Source organism: Wyeomyia smithii, chromosome 3 (assembly GCF_029784165.1).
Source record: "Wyeomyia smithii strain HCP4-BCI-WySm-NY-G18 chromosome 3, ASM2978416v1, whole genome shotgun sequence".
In the NCBI taxonomy this organism is placed as follows: domain Eukaryota; kingdom Metazoa; phylum Arthropoda; class Insecta; order Diptera; family Culicidae; genus Wyeomyia; species Wyeomyia smithii.
Window position 1 is genome coordinate 12,792,340 of NC_073696.1, and position 18,222 is coordinate 12,810,561.

Genomic DNA, 18,222 nt, shown 5'->3' on the forward strand with positions numbered 1-18,222 from the left:
GGTGAATCGCGACGTGGCAAGGGTGATGAACGACGAGACCTATCTCACCCTGGATGGCAACGACTGGCAGGGTACTTCGTATTTCACTTCTCCCACGAGGGAGGTGAGCTCCGAGGTGAAATTTACTTCACACACCAAGTTCCCCAAGAAGGTGCTGCTGTGGCTGACAATCAGCGAGAAGGGGATGTCAAAGTCGCTCTTCTTTCGCTTCGGGCTGGCCGTGAACGGGAAAATTTATAGCACGAAGTGCCTGCCAGAAGTTGCGTCGTTCATCAAGAAATACCATAAGGGTGAAGACACCGTGTCTAGCCAGATTTGGCGTCGGCCCGCTACTCGAAGCGATCGTTGGAGTAGATGGAGCGACTGAATATCGATGTGGTACCGAAGTCGGCGAATCCGCCCAACGTCCCCAGCTGCGTCCCATCGAGAATTTCTGGGCAAACTTGAAGCGCAAGATCTATTCCAACCATTTTGTCGCGAAAACGGAGGAGGAATTAATAAAAAATACTACGAGGTATACAGCCCTAGGGTTGTATGAAATGGTGACGTGGGACTAAACACTGTATTTAGAAGGATTTTTGGTTACAAAATTTACAGAATCTGCAGACAGCAACGATTCGTTTGTTCTGTGGTTCAAGTATTTTTTTATACGCAGCATCCCAATAAATTTTCTTTTTTAGGAATATACCGAACAACACTCGAAAGAACTTCGACTACACTTAACGATATTGTGTATTTTTTTTTGTGCGAACAACATTTATTTAACAAGCGTGTCGTTGTTATTGTAGAAGCACCATGAATTTCTCGCAATGCGTCTGAATCAGAATTAACACTATTTCCTCATTAATCAAATCCAACAATACGTATAACGTATATCATAATACATGATTTAGTCTTATTTACCTCTGATCAAATTAAATTTATTACATAAACCTTATTATGGAAGTAGTTTCGAAGCCGTTCTAGGTTCACTCTTAGGAAAACATAAGAAGATATGTTGAACAAAATTATCAACAACTTCCAGCGAAAAATCATAACAACCGACAATTACAAGGAAGTTAAAGTTCGACTCTTTCGATCACGATCATTTAATGAATATCGAAGATAAAATGCAAAAAAAAAATCTTATGACCGTTGCAAAAATGCACAATTCTTGTTGAGTAGTTTATGTTTTTTTAAGGTAACCATATTCAGGAAATGAACGTTTAATCACTATCAATGCAGCAGCATTGCAGTTTTTCCTAAAATTCACGGAAATAGAAGTCGTGTTCCACTGCAGACGACGAGAAATCAGCGACGCTCTGCTCCACATAATATGTATATTATACTGTACGGTACGGTTGCTTTTACCAGCATGTTTTCTTTCAAGACATCAGTTTTTATTATACTCTGACAGCAGGTTTGCAAATTGTTTAAGTAAAAGGCTTATTTTAAAACTTTTTGAAAGATCTTTACCTTCGAGACTTCAGATTAGTCTATGTTCATGGAAGCAAACTTAAATTGAACTATTGGGACGGGGAGACTCTGTTCTTTTTTTTTCTGATATTGAAACAGAGAATATCACAAGGAATGGCTCTCGAAAATTTACTTGTAACTTTTTATCAATTTTCACCGTTGAGCAGTGAAATAATAATGATGACTAGCGTTTTAAAAAATTGTTACACGTTTTATCTATCCAACAATTTATTAATCATTGATATCCATCATGTGGTTATGCTGTTATTATCGTTTGAAATCTGGCGTAACATTTGCAAGTTTCGTTTGCTATTTTACAGAATGCATCCCAGTATAGAAAACAAAGACGTAGTCCCACGTCAAAAACAAAGAAAGAGCATAAAAACATGCCTACACGCATGTTTCCGTCCGCCATGGCGAATGTTACGGTTAACTGCCGGACGGCCGCTCGTAAGGGCATAGAATTTTTTTTTGCAAATAAGATAACATAATTACCATGAATGGGAAATTTATCCAACATAATTATCTGTCTTAGTTTTTTTTTTCATCACCATTTGAAAAAAGTCAATTTTTTTTACCGCAAACGTTAATAAAAATCATTTTTTCAGAATTCTTTTCGAAATTGTTTGATATATGTTGCAGACTTGCTGTTGACTAACTCTGATCTTTTGTAAATTTTTAAACGTTTTTGTGAGCAATATTAATCAATTTTAGCAGCGTTTGCCAGCTAAAACTCAAAAATGTGAAATGTCAGTGTTGCGTGAGATCGACTATATCCCAACCTGACTGTGTCATTATTGATCTATAAAAATTAGCTCCAAAAGTGATCATTTGATTTATTCGATATTTCGCATAAGCATTCAATAAAAAATGAGGTTTAAAATGGTACACAACACAAGTCATCTTTGGTTTTGGCAACAATGAACATTTTATTGTGTTCTAGAGCTTCTAAATTACATTTTTACCCATAAAACCTAAGCATCGCGAAAATTCATAATTTTCCAACAGCAGCATTGAGATATTGTTATGACATTGTACGGCTTTTTTAATAATCGTCTAAAGTGCTTTTTTGAAAAAAAAGTTACTCAAATTACACTGCAAAATCAACAGTGCATCAGCGGATCCGGACATTAAAGCCTTTTTCCCAGAGATGAAGTTCAAACTAGATAGTGTGCTTTATTTCCATAATTTTACTTTTGTATACACAAGCCGTTAAATAAAACATTTTGTGTCTATATTAAAAAGTAATCACAAACGGTGATGTTTTATTAGTTTCACGCTTAACCCAGCAGCGCTAACTGAATCCAGATGCTCCGAGCTGCCACCAGGGCCAATGAAAATATTTACACCCGCTGCCAAAAGTGACGATAAAACCAAATGTTTGCTCAACGAAACTCATCACACTGCCCAAGAGAAACCCCAGCGGGGCTGAAATATTTTCACGAGCATGATTCACGGCTGTAGAGTATGCTGAAAGAATTAGCTATAGCAACTGCACAGCTCTCTGCGGATTCCGATGATGGAAATAAAAAAACCCAATTAGCGAAACAACATTTGTCTATTCATTGTTAGAATTTTAGATTTTCACTATTCTTCTTTTTCGATCATTTTTTTTGCAGATGTGACAGAGCTTGATTGGATCAGTTCGGTCCACTTCTCCAATCCCCGCACTGCACCACCGACAGGATTCACGCTGATAAATTGCGGCACGATCCGGACTGAAAGACCTGCAGTCTGCCGCCCGTGCGGTGACCAAGTGTATGTACATATACGAAAATAACTCTATTCATTCGGTCGAGCGTTGCGAACCCCCCCGTGAACCGTGACCAGTGCCAGTGGCGTAAAACGGCAGCCGTTTGTTGTCGTTGGAAAAATTAATGTGACACGACCGTGAAATAATGGAACGCTCATCATCGCGCAAAACACGTGTGCGCGTGTATGTGTGTGAAACAGCAATGAAGAATAATTGAAATGTTGGATCAAACTTGACGATGAAAAACGGCAACAGACTTGGTTGGAAATTAATTCACCTCGGAGAGAAGAAGACACGATATACGTTTAATATAGCAGCGATTACAACAGCGTCATCCAGTACAGTAGGGACTGCTGCTAAGGGTGTGATTAGTGAGTACCCACCTGACGGAGTGTAATAAAATTATAACGTAAGAAGACGATCGTAAACTAGCGTCGATGCACGCGGTGCTGCCAGTGAAGAAGTGTGTCTTCTTGCCAGATCTCCTCCTACATCCGGCAATAAGTGCGAATTTAGATACGTATTTCTCGTAGAACTGTACGCAGTTGCTGTTTCTTGTCAATAGTAGCCGCCGGTGTTCGCCAGTCCCGTCGTCGGTTTGTATGCAGATGGATATAAACATTGGACTTTAGTGGATCGGTAAGTAGTTCTGTAATAAACCAAACGTCACGCGTTGGTTTCTACGTAGTGAAACGTCTGTCGCCCGTTTCGTAAATATTTAGAATGGATATCTTGTCACATGTTTCGTTACGGCTGAGTTCGACTAAATGTTTCAGAGAAGACAATTGTTTTGTTTTTCGGGAAGCATAAAAATTTATTTTATGGCTTCGAAGTGGCACGCTTAATTATTAAATTAGCATGGATGATAAGCAATGTTCAAAGCTTGATGATCGTAAGAAATCTTCAATTCGAATTTTTGGTTTCGGTTTCATCTGTTTACCTGAGTAACGATCGATCGTATTTGGAACAACTATATATTACTTGGAATCCAGTGAACGGTTCTGATTTTAATTTTTCATTTCTTTGCCTTGTATTGAAATAAACAGAAAAAAAACTGTTTTGAGGGATCTCAAAGAAGTTCAATCAAACAGTTTGTCTGCCCTTCCTGCCCTTTCGAAGCATGAGCTTCTATTTAATCGATACAGACTTCGCAGCCATCCGTGAAAGAACAAAACAATGGTGGGTCTAACGCCATAATAAGCTGTTTACTCGCATCAATATTATTATTATTATTTATTATTGCTGTAATGAATGATAACTCAAAAGATTTGGCCAAAACATAACAAGGTCATGATGGAATTCACTGAAAGGCAAAATTCGTTACTTAAAATACTCCTTCTCGTATAGTTCCAAGTTCATGGTCTTCTCCGTATTCGTTTCTTCTACTATATTCTCAAAATCTATCAAAAAAAAAGTTTCTGTTTGACAGATAAAACTAATTGAATTTAGTGAACAAACCTCATGCATTATGATACGAAAAGGGCAAATGAATGTATGTTTTACATGTAGCACTGAACTTAGTTCAATTACGATTAGAATTGTTTAGGAGAAAAATGAAAAAAAAAGTTTATGTAGAACGAAAAGTTCAAAACACATAGGCAAAAGTAAAAACCTCCATGAAAGAGATGCTCACGACACGCCTCCATTTTATGTAATTTTGACTAAAAACAATCATAGCCATTTTTTAAGCTAATACACGTTAAAGACAACATCTTTGGATTCTGCGCTAGTAAGGATAAAACTGACCGACAAAAGCGAAAAAATATTGCCCTAGAGCTGAAACTGGAGAAAAATTAAATGTTATAGCTTTTTAACCATTCTTATTAATTTTGGTGCCCCTAGCAGGCTCGGATGTACAAAAAGTCTTCAAAGAATCAAATTAAGTATTTCCTATTTATAACTAATAAGTATAACTATGCAGCCTTTTGATACACTTTTGACCTGGCTAGGGCACCAAAAATTCAACTGAATGGTGGAAAATCTATATTCTTTCATAATTTTCCAGTCTGAGTCCAGGGGCAAAACCTGTGTTAACCAGTGTATCCTTTGTCATCACATTTGATGTGAAACAGAGGTTTTCCGTCAGACCATACTCTCTATTCTTCTTTTATAGTTTTTGATAGAGCAAAACTAATTTTTGTGGACACTACACCAGTCAAACAAACCAATCTGGCTCTAACAAATTTTTCAATCATCAATACCATTTTCACACAAAACCTGTTTAGCAACAAGTCGTGATTAAAAACCAGTAGGGGGGTTCACTTAGGACTATTAGAGATTCATCACTATCAGCAAACGTTTTTCCGAGTGGTAGAAACATATCAATTACTTCTATTTTATGATTTTAGGGCGCTAAAAAGTGCCATTGGTGTTTCACAAAAATGAAATCGGTGTGAGTGTTTCACCTTCATCCTATCCTTGTGTGGAAAACCAGACGAATGAATTTGGTTTCGATTTTTTTTTTTGTAAAACTTCTCGATAGATTTTGGCGAAATTTCTTGACAATTCCTTAACCAGCAATTCAACACAAAATACATTTTTGAAGTAGAATACTTCTCTCAGGAAGTTCTGCTACATAGGGATGTGAAATGAAAATCTAAAACCGAAAAAAAGGAAAAATATGTCCAATTTCAAATGCTAATAAATCGGTTAGTATCAGATGGATTTGCTTCGTTCTTGCAGCAATAGATTGCAAAATTTTCTAAGATTCTCCCCAAAATAAGATAATTGTAATTTTATTATTCACACTATTGTACTATTGAAAATAGTCAAGCCTTGTCAAAGCGAAAAATTCGACCTCTGATTGGTCGTTATATGATTGCTTCCCAAGCACGGTCGACAGAATCATATACCTTGCAATTGAAAACATGCTATTTGGCCTATATAAGAGCCTGTTTCAGCCGGAGCCGCTCATAATAGTTCTAGACAGCGACAACAGCAGTCGTCCTTCCTTAGCAGCAGCACTAGCCCTGTGGTTGGTCACCACGTCTCAGAAGCAGCGCGGTTCTTCTCAGCGTGTGTCCTCAGACTGCTATTATTCCCCCCGTGTTGGGGCAGCATGAAGATTGCCATCAGGAAATCCAATTTTGGAAATCAAAATGCCTTTTTCAAGGCAAATAAACAAGTCATTGAAAGTTAATAATTTTTGACAACGCAAGCAAGATTCTGTGTTGGATCCTAGCAATTTAAATTTGTCGCACCCGTCTAATTTACTGTATGTGAAATAGCTTCCACAGTGCATGTTGTCCGTGTATCTTAATTCCCCCAGCATAAACAGAATTTCGTCGTCTCCCAGCTGCCAAGTTGCAACATGATGCAACACGCGACAGCGAGCAAACGAAATCGCTTGATGTTACAAATCGCAATAAGATACGGGTTAAAACCGTTGCGTGTGTGAGAGCACCATCGGTGTTTATTCGCTGGATACAAAAACCAAATGCGAATTGTGGAATAATTCGTCTAAAGAACATTAGGAAATGGTAAAACTGAACTGAAAGGCGTGGCCTTTTACGTTGCACCCTTCGGCTATAAAAGAGTGTTTCTGGGAAAACTAGCTACATTCATTAGTCGGAAGGCGAACTGGATGGACCGTCCACAACGTTGTCAGCAGCAGCAGCAGCAGATATCGGCACTCAGCAGTAACAGACCATAGCAGCGGGTTGCGCCTGTGGCTGCCTTCAAAATAAACAAATCACTTGCCCTGTGGTTGGTCACCACGTCTCAGGCTTCTGCCTGAGAACGAACGCCATCGCGAGCGATCGGGCGAGATTTTTGCCGTACATCAGCCGGCACTTCCTCTAATGGAAAAGTTGGATCATTATGTTCAAAAGAATATTACTGTCGGTAATATCACAGAGATGCGATTGCATTATATCCGATATGGAATTGAACAATTGGTCGGCGTGCGACCAGACCGAACCAAGCGCCATTTTTTTGAAAATTGAGTTTTTAACACTAGTGGATGTTAAAATTGATAATCTATATTTCACGAAGAAACGGAATCATTTGAACAGTTTATAATGGTATTATAACAAAATTTCTCTGCAGCAGCTTGCAGGAAGCATACGGGGTGAGTGAACATTGATCGCCGATTACTCGAAATATCCAATTGTCGACCAATTGTTCTTCTGAGGACAAATAAAACACTTGATTTGAAGAATTAATAGTTTTGGATACCAGTAGCAGTATGGTAACAGCCTCAGCGGTAGGTGCAGCCGGTACTTCCATGAGGCCGATGTCATAAGAAAGTAAATGAAAGCGGCACGGCGAAACAGTTCGGGTGTGCTTAGACGCGCGTCATTTTTCGTTGTTGATATTATTCCCCACATGAAACGACGCACTTCCGTACGATAGCGGCGGTATTAGCGGTAGATGCATTTGCCAACACTTACTCCAGTAAAGCCGTGTCTAATTTTCAATGTGAAAACACCTTTCTATTGTGTTGGCCGTGCGCATTAGGCCGTAGGTTAATGTACAGCCGTAAGTAGAGCTGTGCAAAAGTATTCTACTTCAACCTTGCGGTCGTGGCCTTGCGCACAACCCTCCTGTGATTTTTTTTTCAAGGGAAAAATATTTTTGATTGATGAGATGTTTAAAAACTTGCGTTGTCTACCCAGTTGTGTGGTTTTCCACACATTCAACATTTCAATTGATGTTAGACAAAAAACAACTCAATATTGCCTCAAAAATATTTGTGCTTACATACCTAAAGCTATAGGTACCAAAAAATTCTAACTCGAGAATAAAACCAGGTATATATGTGTGCGGAAGTATGTGTATGTGTATTGATTTCTTTCTTACGACCAATATATCTTGATTTTTCAGCATTTGCTCATTGGTCACTGTAGAACAACTTTTTACTACGATAATTGTCTTCTTTTTCTTCTGATGGTGGCAAGGCTCGCAGTCTAAATACATTCTTGAACAAACATGCCAATCAAGTACTCGCCGCTACGACTTTTTTCTCCCAAACGCATTGATTTTGTAACAGTATTTCTAAACATAAATAGAACGAAGTAGACAGAAATAGGCCAAAATAACATCGCCAAATGAATGACACTGTGCATCTCTTCGACGAGCGAGTGTTAATTGACCATCCTGTTCTTTGTGTGAGAAGCAACTGTTTTTCTACATTTACGAGCCTGCTGCGACGCACACTAACTGAGCAAAATCGAATGAAAGCGTTGATCTTTACAAGCCTGGAAAAGACACTTGAATTTTCCTATACTGCCTATAATCGCATATCAGTCCCATCTAGAAAATCATCGAGTTGTTTTTTCGACATAATGTAATAAAATAGACCTTAATCCTAACTTCTTCATTGAAGAATTGCCTTTTTCGCGAAAAATACAATGAAAAATGAGGAAGAGACTGATATGCGATTATTTAGGCCATCGAGTAGCAAAATAATCAAATACCAGTCTCACTTTCAACCGCTCGGTGTAAGAGGAGTCATATTTTTCTCAAGTATTTTGAATATGGGCAGACGTTTATGGCCGCAGACTGCTTCCAAATATGCTGCATGGAGAATGACGGAGATGTCCATCCATTACTTACCCCGACTTTAAGGTCGTTGTTGAAAAAGCAAAATATAAGGTTGAAGTCTTGGATAAGCTACTGAATAATTTCCTTTCTTATGATTTCAGTGTTTCGCAATACATGCTGAATAAAATTATTCCGGATTAGACCGTGCTTTTAGCATATTGGAAAAGTGGTATCGAGAAAAGGAAGTGTCCAATTTCATTACAACAGTAACTTGACGGAAGACGACGGCGATGAATAGAGGTACAAGCTGTTTTTAGCTAAGCAACTGAAAACGATTTCTTCTGAGTTCTGATAATTTCAACTTGAATGATCACTTGAAGTGAGCGGATTATCCACAGGAAATAAACTCCTTGCAGAAAGCAGTATTTCCCAAGGCTATCATCCCTCTGATTGACGAAACTAATAAGCTTTTAGGAACGAAGTTTGAGAAAAAGTTGCAGTTTCAGGTTCTATTTAAAATTAATTTCTGTGTGAATTTTTTTTAAAACAACCTAGCATTTAGTAATTATTTGATGATTTTTAACAGCCATAGGCTGAAAAACAGCACTGAATATTTGTTATATGGATTGGAGAAAAAAAATATGGCCATACTCAGGAAAAACATATGGTGGGACTGATATGCGATTATTTTTAAGATGGGACAATTTGACCTCACATTTTTCACTGACTTTTTCCAAATAACCCATACTTTTTTGTTTCCTCAATCGATAGTAAAGCAAGAAATAGATGGATTCTGATATTTAACTCAAAAACGATAAAAATCCACATGGGACTGGTATGCGATTATAGGCAGTATAGCGCTTTCGATAGCTGCCGTCTACAATTTTTCAATACAAGAGTAACAAAGAATAAAATTGTGCATTATCGTTTCTCTTTTTTCATTAGCGTCATTTTGTGCGATCAGTGCGTCTTGAACTGTCCTACAGATCAGACGTTTTTTCGGTTGCTTGTGGACTGGTCTTTGACTGCCTATAGCTTCAAAGTTTGTGTTTCGTCAGTGTGTCTTTTAAAGACTACCTAAAAGTTATTTCCCATCAGTCTTTCTCAAGACTACCTACTTTTGAATTTAACATTTGTTTTAACTTTTTTCGTATCACCTGAAATGGCTGGACGGAAAAAGAAACCTCGCATCGCTGCGGGGAGGAAAAGAGAGGCATCTCTTTCCGACACTTCGAGTGTGTGTGTTGTGACAATCCTTTTGATATTTTGCCTGAGCAAGAAGCTGGTGAAATGGAAGTTATTAATAATGAAACTATACAAAATATAAAATCTTTAAAAAAGGAGAAAGTTCCACCTATTGTGGTAACTATTTCTTCTGAATTTAATATATTCAAAAGGGAACTTTCAACGTTTGTTTCTGACGTTAAAGTTACCTATCAAATTGGTCGTAGAGGTGAATGCCGCTTATTAGCCGACTCAGTAAAGGGTCGTGATCGTCTTGTTCAGTATTTAACTGACAAGATGTACAAATTTTTTACATATGACACCAAGAACGCCAAGCCGTTCAAGGTTGTCTTGAAAGGTCTCACCAACGATCAAACCGTTGATGAGATCAAACTTACTTTAACAGAATTACTTGGCATAGCCCCTACCCAAGTAATTCTAATGAAACAAAAATCACGAGGCGAAAACAGTCAGAGAACTGGAATTTCCCTTGTTAATTATTTAATTCATTTTAACCGCAATGAGGTTAACAACTTAAAATTTTTTGAAAAAGCACATGCTTTGTATAATGTGCGTGTAAAGTGGGAAATTTATAGGAAGTATGGCGGAGGTGAAAAGCATATCACCCAATGCCGTACTTGCCAACGTTATGGCCATGGTTCCAAATTCTGTAACATGGACCAAAAATGTCTTAATTGTGGAGACTCTTCTCACTAAAAGGACACATGTCCTGTGAAAGAGAGTAAAAATTTTCGCTGTGCGAATTGTAACGGCAACCATATGTCAAATTTTTATCAATGCCCAGCCCGTTTAGCAATTGTTAAGGCAAGGCAAGGTAAACAAAATTCAATTTATCAATTAAAACCAACTTCAAAACAAAATTCTCCAAGCGTACCAGTGACGCATACTTTACCTACTCCTTTGCATACCCGTTTAACTTATGCACAGGTTACTGGTAGTTCGAACATTATACCGCCTAGTGTTGGTAGTTCGAAAATGACCGTTAATATGGGTAAGCAAAACACGCTAGAAAATAATTGTACACCTATCACTCCAGCTAATATTGCTACCGAAAATATTTTTTCTAATGTCAACTGCCTGGGGCCTATTACGGCAGGTAAACTTTCTTTTTTGCAACAGGCAATGTTCGATCTTATGAACGCCATGTTGCAGGCAAAATCAATGTTTGAAGCCATTCAAATAGGCACAAATTTTACTATTAAAATTGTTTCTAATTTAAAATTTAGCAATGATTTTTAATAAAACAATTAAAATATTATATTGGAATGCTCGCTCATTGAAGGCCAATGAGAATGAGCTTTTTAATTTTTTAACAGTAAATAATGTGCATATTGCAATTATTACTGAAACATTTTTGAAACCTAACATAAAATTAAAATATGATCCCAATTACGTGGTTCATAGATATGATAGGATTCAGGGTTCCGGCGGTGGAGTTGCAATTGTTATTCATCGCCGAATCAAACATCGTGCTCTTCCCCATCTTGAGACGAAAGTTATTGAAACTTTGGGAATTGAAGTTCAAACTGAACTTGGGATTTTATTCATTGCCGCAGCATATTTACCATTTTAATGCACACGCGAGCTCAAAAATTATTTTAAAGGTGATTTACAAAAACTCACCAGAAATCGTTCGAAATTTTTCATAATCGGCGATTTTAACGCTAAACATCGTTCATGGAATAATTCTCAAAGTAATTCCAATGGCAAAATTTTATTCAATGATTGTTCTTCAGGATACTATTCTATTTTGTCTCCGAATAGTCCTACATGCTTTTCTTCTGTAAGAAACCCTTCAACAATTGATTTGGTGCTGACAGATCAAAGTCATGTATGTAGTGATTTGATCACACATGCTGACTTTGATTCTGACCATCTTCCAATAACTTTTTCTTTATCACATGAATCAGTTTTAAACCCTATGAGCTCTGTTTTTAATTATAACAAGGCTAATTGGGAAAGATACAAAACTCATAATGAGAGAAATTTCAATAATGAGCTTGATTTGCGAAACGAAGTGAATATTGATTCCGCTTTGGAAGCATTAAAATGTGCAATTGTTGATGCCAGGAATTATTCTGTTCCAAAGGCTCAAGTGAAATTTGATTCATCAATAATTGACGAAAATCTTTAACTTCTAATTCGTTTGAAAAATGTCCGCAGACGTCAATATCAACGTTCTCGTGACCCTGTTTTTAAAACTATTTATAAGATTTACAGAAAGAGATTAAACATAGATTTACTCTTCTGAGAAATCAAAATTTTTAGACTAAAGTTGAAAAATTGAAACCATATTCAAAACCATTTTGGAAGCTGTCGAAGATTCTTAAGAAACCTTCAAAGCCAATTCCAGTTTTAAAAGATGGTGGACGTTTTCTTGTATCCAATGAACAAAAGGCTCAAAGACTTGCTCAGCAGTTTGAGAGTGTTCATAACTCAAATTTGAATTTTGTGAGTCCAATTGAAAATGAAGTCACACGTCAATTTGATTTAATTTCTTCCCAGAATTTTTTACCTGCAGAAATAATTGAAACTAACTTGAATGAGATTAAATCAATTATTAAAAAATTCAAAAATATGAAAGCACCTGGTGACGATGGAATCTTTAATATACTAATCAAACATCTCCCTGAGAGCACAATGGAATTTTTAGTGAAAATTTTCAGTTGCTGCTTCAAAATTGCATATTTTCCCAAATTATGGAAAAATGCAAAAATTACTCCCATTTTAAAACCGGATAAGAACCCAGCTGAAGTTTCAATTGCTCAGAGTTACTAATATGATACGAGCTAACAAATCTGAAGGTTATTCCACTGGAGCTGCTCTTTTAGACATAGAAAAAGCATTCGACAGTGTTTGGCATAAAGGTTTGATTGCGAAATTGCAAACTTTTAATTTTCCAATTTTCCTAATCAAAATTTTAAAAAATTATCTTACTGATCGAACTCTGCAGGTTGTCTATCAGAATTCAAAATCTGATAGATTTCCTGTCAGAGCAGGTGTGCCTCAAGGTTCAGTCTTGGACTGGACTGTACAACATATTCACTTCAGATCTTCCTGATTTGCCTCCAGGATGCACAAAGTCATTGTTCTGCGATGACACAAGCATTTCCGTAAAAGGAAAAAGTCTTCGTGTCATATGCAGTCGATTGCAGAAAAGTTTAGATATTTTTTCTTCCTACTTGCAAAAGTGGAAAATCTCTCCCAATGCTTCTAAAACTCAAATGATAATTTTTCCGCATAAGCCTAGGGCTTCTTTCCTCAAGCCAAACAATAATCACGTTGTCAAGATGAATGGGGTTATTCTAAGTTGGTCCGACAAGGTTAAGTACTTGGGACTAATTTATGATAAAAAACTTATTTTCAAAGAGCACATTGAGAGTATACAAGCCAAGTGCATCAAATATACGAGATGTTTATATCCTCTCATTAACAGGAATTCTAAACTTTGTTTAAAGAACAAACTTTTGATTTACAAACAAATTTTTAGGCCAGCAATGCTTTATGCTGTACCGATCTGGTCAAGTTGCTGTTCAACAAGGAAGAAAACGCTTCAAAGGATTCAGAATAAAATTCTGAAAATGATTTTGAAGCGTCCTCCTTGGTTTGGTACACTCGAATTACATAGACTTACTGGTGTTGAACCATTAGAAGCTATGTCAAATAAAATTATTAACAATTTTCGACAAAAATCGTTGCAATCCTCAATTGCTACGATAAGCTCTCTTTATAGCCAATAAGTTAGCAATTAAGTTAGTTGTAAGTTTACTTCCCCTTTTCTGACAAGTAGGTTTAAATCCCTACGAATGATAAGTCCTAATTGCGAAAGCAAACAAATCCTAACAATTAAAATTACACATTTCTAACAGTGTTGAGAAGTCACCATTTGTGATTGGACACACATACTCATTATTTACTAATATTTATCATAAATACTTAAGCTACTAACAAATCCCCCCTTAAAAAAAAAAAAAAAAAAAAAAGCGTCATTTTGTGCACTTGCCTTGAGCAGATAACATCCGTGCATAATAGTGACACCGGCAAGTTTGTTTATGGCCCGAGATGATTCACTTTTTATTTCTTTACACACACTGCAACCCGTCAGATCCGGGCAGTATCACTAACATGCCCGGACAAGTTCAGTAGTGCTACAGGATCTAGCGCTGTAGAAGGTGATTTGAATCACGAGTGCGATCCGTCCGCTGTTGGTCCGTCCGCTATAAAATCCTGTGATCAGATGAGCGGGTGTTGCAGTGAAAACCATACAAAATATATTTGAAATCGCCGTCTGTTGCGCCGCAACTTGCTGCAGCTCTGCTTGCTGCTGGATGATTCCGATTCATGCTTTTACTACAGTGATCAGATAGTAAAGGAAGGCTAAATGTTAAATGATTATTTTATTAAGTTAAATTGCTATTTACTCTATTCCTAATGTTTTTCTTACAATATTTTTCATTTTAAAGGGACATTAAGATTTCAGCCTCGTTTTTCTATAGGGCTGAAAAACGAGGCTGAAATCATAATATTCCTTTAGAATGAAAAATATTGTAAGAAAAACATTAAGAATTGAGTAAATAGCAATTTAACTTGATAAAATAATCAATATTTGTCAGTTTTCTGTTTTATTTATAGTTATTGCAAAATCTCCTTGACGGTCAGTGTTCGCAGTCAAAAATCCTGCTTAACCTAAATTTGACAACCTTACTAACGCTGTTTTCTAAGGAGAGAACTTTCTTAATAAAACCTGCGTAGGAGTTCTCAATTTGCTCCTGGATCGTTTTAGATCCGGCAGCTCGATGCAGATCTTGGACCACTAGTAGCTTCTTTTCATGCTTCTCAGCGCATGATTCCCATAATGGTATGGCGTAATTTATACCGGAACCATGATCATCTTAAACACCGTATTTTCAGACTATCCGTGTGCGCATTGCTTAGTAATTTCTCATCGATATGAATCCCAAGGTATCCAACCTTGCTGGACCATTCAAAGGAGCAGCGATTTACCGAGACACTGCAATTTTTTTGGTGGAGAGAGTTTTGTCGATTGGTGGTGTTCGACAATGTTGGAGAGTGATTTGTTTCAGGGTATGATATTTGTCCCACTCGAACTAGCTGTTGGACGACCGAATGCCTCTTCCGAAAACCGAGCTGTACCGGAATGATGACCTCATGTTCCTCTGCAAACGCTGATGTATGGTATGGTGTGAGCATCGGTACCTCTACGACATGTACTGCTTCCTCGAAGACTTGCAGCTGATCATCCATGACTTCAACGGATACCAGATTTGGTTCATCAGGCAGGCGCGAGTCTACCAGTCGGCTGAAAGTGTCCCACTTGACCCGATGTTAGTTTCGCCTCATCCAGACAGAGGCATGTGTTGAATTCAGTTAGAGTTTCCCGGGTAGTGGTCGGAGCTCAGTTCGTGATGGATGACCGGCTTAGACATGGCCAGGGCCGTCGTTTCATGTAGGTAGTATGGGTAGTAGTACCCACTCGGAGAATATCCAGTTGAAACGTTTCTCAGGAAAAAAGATTATTTTTTACTTGTTCCATTTAAGATAGAGTTCTAAATTTCATTTACGATAGAGTTCTAAAGTTTTGTTTTCTTGTAAAAATTTCTCATGCCAAATTTGAGCTTAAGAGCCAGTTCGCGAAGACCGCAACTAGGTCTTGTTTCGAAGTTCTCCGATCAGACTGAAACTTCCAGGGTTTGTTTATCTATATAATAGAACGATGTTTTGCAAAATGTCAGATTTTTTAAAAAGGGGTAAGTGGGGTAAAAAAGCACGTCAAAAATTGAAATTGCCAAAAACTTAAAATTGTTATAACTGTGCGAAAACTGAATCGATTTGCATGAAAATTGGCATGATAATTCTACTCTATAATGGGAGCAAAATGAGGGTTATTGGAAGTTGCTTTCGAGAATACATGATGAGATATTCGCATTTTTCTAAATAAAAACAGCAGTTTTTCTCTTGCCAACAGATCTAGGATAAAAATCCAAATAATAAGTTTTGTAGTGCAACTCAAGAGCTTTCATTAGATATATTTGAAAAATGCGCCGTTGTAAAGATGCCTGAGAAAATCCAATTTTTCTATAACATGTTATTGACCATCATTTCTAACCCATTGTGCGAGAAGCGAAACTCCGTTTTGTGTCGTTGTTCTTTATGCACTAATGCAATAGTTTGCAGAAATTGAGGTTTTTGGTGAAGGGGTTAGTGGGGTAAACCGGCTCTTCAAAATCTTGTATTCAGAATCTGATCAATCCGTAAAATCGGCTTATTCCCGAAGTTACACGATGAAATGAGAGGTTAGTTCTGGAGCTAACAGAAGTAGAATGAATGCCAACAAAGCCTTGCGATACAGTTGGTTGAACTTTTTTTATTATTATATCCTTTGAATAATCCAAGGGGTCGAATGTAGTATAAAACAAAATAAACTCTATATGTCATTATCTCTATTTTAATTCTGAATTATCATCATCTAACCACTCATCGGACATATCAGTAATTGCACTCAATGTATTGTCAAAGAATGCATTTTTTACTGTGGCTCTGGTATCAGAAAATCAAATTTGAGAATTGATTGATTCATTATTAGCAACCAATATTCATGACGTTCTCGTACATTCATCAATGCTTTATCTTTCTAACTTGTATTAGCTAAAGCTTAAAAAAGCAAAGCCTCACTGCTACATTCCGATCCGGAACTCGACCTTCAGTTTATTATATACAGACTCTGTGTATTAGCTCAAGCTAGTTTTGCCTATATAACGTAGAAAAGTGGGCGAATAACAGTTTTATTTGTTCTACCGATAAATACATTTCCGGTTTGAATTGCCTTACTCCTGCAGAAGGGTGTACTTCTGACCTCATTCCTTTATGAGCATTTTCCAGTGAAGCTTTTTTCCATATGGTAATTCAATTTTTAAAGGGCACATTAAAAAAAGGCTCAACAAAAAGTATCGCGTAGCTTTGTTGACATTCGTTCATTCTCCTGTTGGCTTCAAAAATAACCTCTCATTCCGTCGTGTAACTTCGAATGTAAGCCGAGAGTAATTATTTTACGATTTGAGCAGTTTTTGAATATAAGATTTTGAAGAGCCTGTTTACACCACTAACCCCTTCCCCAAAAACCTCAAACTCTTGCAATAGTGCATAAACAAACATAATCTGAAAACTATAGCTCAATGGAAGAACAATGACACAAAACGGAGTTTCGCTTCTCGCACAATGGGTTCGAAATAATGGTCAAAAACATGTTATAGAAAAATTGGATTTTCTCAGGCATCTTTATAACGGCGCATTTTTCGAATAATTTGTTTATTTGTTTATTTGTGTATAAAATTCATCAGACTGATAGTCTTAATGAACTAATATAAAACTAATATATGATGTTAAAAACTTATACGTGCCAGCTTCTTCTTCAGTTCAAACGAAGGTTCACCAAATTCAAAATATTCCTCCATTCGATTAAACATTCTAATGCATGAGGCAATGGGTTCATTGCGACCGAAGTTCGTGCGATGATAACGGTTTGTCAATAGTGATGCAGGTCGTAAGGCTCGATGTGGTGCACGGAAACTTAACAACGAAAGAAGTTTGGGAGAATCTACTTCACCATTTTGCAGCTTTGTCACAAACAACACCTGTTGCATCTTGCGGCGACGTTCTAAAGTATCTAGGTTGAGCAAGCAGCAGCGGTCTGAGTACGGCGGCAGGTTGTCGGGTTGTCGCCAAGGCAGGTCCCGAAGAGCCATACGTATGAATCTTCGCTGCACGCGTTCTATACGTAGATTCCAATGGAGCTGGTGGGGCATCCAAACAAGGTTTGCGTTTTCGAGGACAGGACGGACAAGAGCACAATACAGAGATTTTAGGCAGTACGGGTCTTTAAAGTCGCGTCCGATTTTTGAAATGAATCCTAGCTGACGGGTAGCTTTCGAAATAGCTATCGCGCGATGACGATCAAAAGTCAGTTTAGGATCGAGAGTCACGCCAAGATCCTTTACGTATTCAACTCTATTCAGTGTTTGACCATCTATTTGGTAGCTGAATAATATAGGCGATTTTATGCGATGAAAAGTCATTACTTCGCATTTAGCAATGCTGATTGTCAAACAGTTTAATTTACACCAATACGCGAACGAATTTAGCATATCCTGTAGACGTCGACAATCCTCGATGGAACGAATCGCCAAAAATATTTTAAGATCGTCAGCATAAAACAGCCTACAACCAACTCCAAGTGCAGCAGCAGCGTCATTGAAAAATAAAATAAA

General features: G+C 37.4%; 1 protein-coding gene across 6 annotated transcripts in view; it reads left to right on the forward strand.

Moving 5' to 3' along the window:
* LOC129726719 (calcitonin gene-related peptide type 1 receptor) overlaps positions 1-18,222 on the forward strand; it is a 284,829-nt gene that overhangs the window by 138,239 nt on the left and 128,368 nt on the right. For 5 of the 6 annotated variants that reach the window (XR_008728390.1, XM_055683738.1, XM_055683741.1 and 2 more), the window contains exon 2: positions 3,075-3,847. The gene's annotated coding sequence lies outside the window, so the exon portion shown is untranslated. Of the gene's footprint in view, positions 1-3,074; positions 3,848-8,853; positions 8,993-18,222 lie in introns of all 6 variants that reach the window. The other variant, XM_055683739.1, reaches the window with a different exon arrangement.